The sequence below is a fragment of the Sinocyclocheilus grahami genome, unplaced genomic scaffold (assembly GCF_001515645.1).
Source record: "Sinocyclocheilus grahami isolate Dianchi unplaced genomic scaffold, SAMN03320097.WGS_v1.1 scaffold442.1, whole genome shotgun sequence".
Taxonomy (NCBI): Eukaryota; Metazoa; Chordata; class Actinopteri; order Cypriniformes; family Cyprinidae; genus Sinocyclocheilus; species Sinocyclocheilus grahami.
The window spans coordinates 325,651-331,177 of NW_015505621.1; the positions used below are offsets into that span (position 1 = coordinate 325,651).

Sequence of the window (5,527 nt, forward strand, 5' to 3'; positions counted from 1 at the left end):
CCCGGGCTGGACTCCGCTTCGTCCACGGTGAAAGCCGATCCGGCGATTGACAGCGTGAAGACCAGCACGGATAAGCTCCAGTCATTACGAAGCGGATATCGTCCTCATTTGGAAGGCCAACCAAAGTAGTTTTGCTTTCACAACGAAACACATAGCGCCTTCACGACATGGCGGCGGCGGCAACAACAATACTACAGCGAGAATAAAAGTTACGCCTTCTTTCTTTGTGTGAACATTTGGGCGGCGTTATGCAAATCTTCCCACATCATGACGTAGACATGTGGGGGCGTGTTAGAACGAGCCATTTTAGGTAGGCGTGGTTGACTTAACTTTTATAAAGAATATCTCTTTGGATTTGAGACTTTAGTCTTTGCAACTTTACAGATCTTCTTTATGCACCAAGAGCTTGTAACACTCCAAAGAGAAAGGAAAAATTTAAATCGCATCATATGACCCCTTTAACATTTTTTTTCAAGTCAAAAGTATTATTAAAAAATAAAAAGTATATTAATGTAACATCACTGAATCAGCCTAATTAAATTTAATTCAAAACAATTTTTGGGGGGTTAAACTAAGTAGAAATAGCTTAAGTAACAAGTACAGGTTAACATTTTATGTTGTGAAAAAGGGAATCATAATTGTTTGGTTTAATTTGTTTAGTAAATAAATGATTCCTTTAGTCGCTTTCTTTTTTATTATTTCCTGTCAACCCTGTAAAACCTGAAGCTAAATTAAGTTGTTTTTACATATTATACATCATTTACACAAGTGAAATGTGCTTTCTTCCATTGCAAGATTAAATTTTTTCAGGAAACAAATGACTTTAGGGATGCAAAAAGGCATAAAGTTTCCAAAAATTTCTGGAAACTTTACAGAATTGGAACATTTTAGAATTTTTTTTACATTTTCTGCCCCTTTGCAACCCTATATTAACTATGTGTGATGAGTTTCTAAATAGAATTTAATAGGAAAAAAATTCAATTTCCAAATAATGGAAAATGGAAATAGATTTTTTTTAATTTTTTTTTTATTCCTTCTCAGGCTAAGTGATTACAAGTTATTAAAATCTAGCAGTTTTTTAATATATAAAAAACTGCTATAATATATATATTTATAATATATATATATATATATATATATATATTTTTTTTTTTTTTTTTTAAATAGAGATTTTTTTACTTTTTTGTCCAGATGTAACATGTTTTCTGTCTCCTAACATACTTGCATGTGTTCAGATGTGCCGTATGTGCTGAAGTTGGAGTCGTCTCCGCAGTCGACATGCTGGCCCGGTCAGACTCTGTACCTCATGACCTCAGGGTTTTCTGAGAAGCAGCGCTGGGTGGCCGTGCTGGAAGCCATTGTGGCCAGCAGTCGTGGGGCGAGAGAGAAAGCCGAAGCAGACGCTGTGAGTGAGAGAAACCAGAAACACCCACAGACTGTTCATAGTGACATTTAAAGAGTCAGTGCAGTGACATGTAAGGCAGAAACTGTAGGTTTGTTTCTTCTTACCAGTACAGTGGGACGCAGGGAAACATACTGATAATCCTAAAAGCTCTGCGAAGTGCATCAAATGAAAAATGCACTTTTTAAACATACTGTTCACATCCTCATGATGGTGTTTGTGGTTCTGTACAGAAATTGTTGGGTAACTCCTTACTCAAGCTAGAAGGAGATGATCGCCTGGATATCAACTGCACCCTCCCGCTGACTGACCAGGTACCTGCGTCATCCACTAATATCTCAATCTCTTTGAATTTTCAAGATTTATTTCATTATTTTCAGTCTATATTTGTTATAGTTTAATATACCGTCATCTTGTTTTTGTCTTCAGATTGTGTTGGTGGGCTCTGAGGAAGGGCTCTATGCCCTGAATGTGATTAAGAACTCCCTCACTCACATCCCGGGTATGGGATCCGTGTTTCAGATCCATATCATCAAGGAGCACGACAAGCTGCTGATGATCGTGGGTGAGCAAAGATCACTATCATTTACTGCTCCGTTTCAGAAACCAAAACTGAACGGATTTTGCAACAGGTCAAAAGAAAATTAGCATGGTATTAGACATGGGCCGGTATTCGGTAATGCGATATATCACTGTAATGAATATGCACGATATTGTTATCGTGGGCACTTCAAAATACAGAGAATAATTATTTATTACAAATTATTCCAAATTTTGAATGCATTTTAAGAATACTTTTCCCATCAACTGGTCACAATGCACAACGCTGTATGCTGCATCAAACACGCGTGCGCACTCTGATGTAAACAAGCCCGGACGAGAAGCGCATGGCGGAACACGTGAGACGCTCTGGATGAAAGCACATTCACTCTCTGACAGCAGATGGCGCTGAACAGCAGAAATGCAGCCATTACCCTGGAAACCCGTAAACAAAGTGCTACTTTCTGTTCCTGAAATGTATTTAAATGATTTAAACAGCCATTCAGATTTTTGTATTAGCTATGGTGTTCATCACAGTGCCAAATACTTAAATATTTAGACTTAATAGGCTATTTATTTTCAATAATGTTTACATTTTAATCTGGACTACAACATGCCCTAGATAGCCTATTGTTTGAAAGTGTTTTGATTGTTTACTGTTCGGTCACACTTTACATTAGGGCTTCATTATTTAACATTAGTTAATTCATTAGTTAACATAAACTGCCAATTAAAAATTCTTCTAAACAAAAATTCTTCTAAACATTCATTAATCTTAGGTAATTCCAATATTTAATAACACGTTAAAATCAAAAGTTGCAACTGTGTTATTTAATGAGCTAATGTGAAATTGTATTGTGAAGTGATACCTATTGGTCTTTATAATTCTTTTGCACTTTAATCAGTGTAGAATTTTTTACTTTATACATTTTTTCTGTATTGCTTTATTGTATTTAAAAGTGCAGCTATATTTGTTATAAGAAAAAGTTATTAAACCTGTTATATTGTATTATGACAACACTTTTTTAAAACTAAATTTCAATATCGTGATAATACCGTATACCGTGATAAAAACATTAGCAATTAATCACAACATGAAAATTTGATACCGGCATATCCCTACATGGTATACTGTTTTTTTGTTGTTGTTTTTTTAGATCATGCATTTGTGTACTAAGTACCATGATAATACTATTTTATTCTTTAAAGTATTCCCATAGCTCAAACAGTAGAGCATGGCGCTTGTAACACAAATAACTATGCAAATACCTTGGTACGTTAATATGCTAATCATTAGATCAAAATACCATGATATTTCGCAGACACTTTTATCCAAAGTTACTTACAAATGAGGACAATAGAAGCAATCAAACCAACAAAAGAGCAACAATATATAAGTGCTGTGGCAAGTCCTGGTTGGTCTAACGCAGTACATGTAGCAAGGTTTTTTTTTTTTTTAATAAATAAGTAGATAGAATAGAAAAAGAATAGTGAACGCTAGTGTTAGAGGGTCCAACTCCAAGGTTCCTGGCTGTCCTGGAAGGTGTTATGGTTGATGCGCCTAGTTGGATGGAGAAATTGTGATGAAGTCATGGGCTGGCTGAAACCATAAGCAGTTCTGTCTTGGCAAGGTTGATTTGAAGGTGATGGACATGCTGAGATGCGAGCAGCTATCATCATCACATCAGGATGGAAGGAGAGGTAGAGTCGAGTGTCATCAGAATAGCAGTGATATGAAAAGCCATGTTTCTGAATGCCGAAGCCTAATGATGTCCTGTAGATAGAGAAGAGAAGTGGTCCAAGAACTGAGCCCTGAGGCGCCCCAGTAGTTAGATGTTGTGACTTGGACACCTCACTCCTCCCAAGATACCTTCTTGCATAATACCATCACTGTACCATAGTAACAGCCCAGTATATCTGCTCTGCTTCCACGGTCAGACACCCATCACACCATCTAAACTACAGCAAGTTCCTGTTGCATGAGAATATTAGTTGCATGAGCAACAGTTCATACAAAATCATTACGTACTCACAGTCATGTTGTACCAAATGCAATTTTTTTGTACAAGTGTAAAAGACAATATTCTATGGCTATGTTTAAATACTCCATTTGATCACATTGCAACACTTTACTTCACTTTCCGTTTTCAATCTGACAAATGAACAAAAAAGTCTATGTATTGGATTTGCCAAAAGTTAAATTTTTTTTTTAAATCTCTGATTAAATATGCCAAATAACTGTCTATTTCAGTTATAAAACCCTATTTATAAAACTGGTTATATTTAATTTCTCTTCACTGGATGCCGTCAGCTGCTGAATTAAACATTTCATACGATGACAATGCAGTACTATGTAACATTTTTCAGTATTCTTTGTTACTAACTGCATACGCTATTAAAATTGTAGGCATATGCAGACAATGCAGTCCTACGAAATTTGTTTCTTTTAGGTTTTTTTCCCCAGTCATTTTTTTTTTTCAAATTAATTTTTTTCCATTTGAATTTTTCTAGATTCCATTTTTTTTCTCAATTTAAATATTCCTGACTCTGTTTAAGTGGTTAAAACTTAATTTATTAATTTATTTACATTAACAGTGCTCTGTGCTTTTCCCCCCCAGAAATTCTGTGTTGTGCAAATCACTTAAATTGTATTGATTTTCTACATTGTTCTTCTTTAAATGTCTGATTTCTGATAACAGAGATTGGTGTGTTTGTGGATGCTTACGGTCAAAAAAGTCGCCCTGATGATCTCAAGTGGAGTCGACTTCCCCTGACATTTGGTAGCCAGTTTTCCATTTGTAACAAACCGAAATGTGTAAAATATAGTGATGAGGATCTTCAGGATCACTAACTGAAGCATCTTCTGCTTCCAGCATTCAGAGAACCCTATCTGTTTGTGACCTACTTCAACTCGCTGGATGTTATTGAGATTCAGGGACATGCAGCTCTTGGGTAGGACGTACAGCAAACATGCATGCATATAAGACCGCAAAAATAACATCTAGAACTAATTGGAATTTTAGTTTAAGTTTTAATAAATCTGCTATGTTCTTTGAATTAAAAATTGTAGGAACAAAATAATAATGCTATTAGCTAGTAACATTCACAACAATTGTTGCAACAATTTTCTTTTATGTTCTGCAAAAAAAGTCTCATTTTTTGTTCTGTTTCTAATCCCAGGAAATAGTAAATGTAATTATTTGATGTCTGCTATCTATGGAACCTTATTTTTTTGCCAAAGAATAAAAATATAAAAAAGTTAAAAGGCAATTTATATCTCACAATTCAGAAATTGTCTCAGAATTGTAAGCTTATATCTTGCTAATATTGTGAGTTTACATGGCACATTCCTGACTTTTTTCCTATGAATTCTGCATGTGCAAGAAGTCATTGTGAGATGTAAATTCATAATTCCAAGAAAAAAGTCAGAATTGTGAGATGTAAATTCATAATTCCAAGAAAAAAAGTCAGAATTGCCAGATGCAAACTCAGAATTCTGAGAAAGTCAGAATTGCCAGATGTATACTGAATTATAACAACAACATTTATTTATAAACCACATTTAAACACAATGTAAATTGATCC

General features: G+C 35.0%; 1 protein-coding gene and 1 long non-coding RNA gene across 2 annotated transcripts in view; both read left to right on the forward strand.

Moving 5' to 3' along the window:
• LOC107552141 (citron Rho-interacting kinase-like) overlaps positions 1–5,527 on the forward strand; it is a 97,589-nt gene that overhangs the window by 69,466 nt on the left and 22,596 nt on the right. The window lies entirely within an intron of this gene.
• LOC107552186 (uncharacterized) lies at positions 3,853–4,895 on the forward strand. Its single transcript, XR_001604841.1, has 3 exons — positions 3,853–3,875; positions 4,642–4,722; positions 4,816–4,895. It is a non-coding gene; the product is annotated as an uncharacterized lncRNA (long non-coding RNA).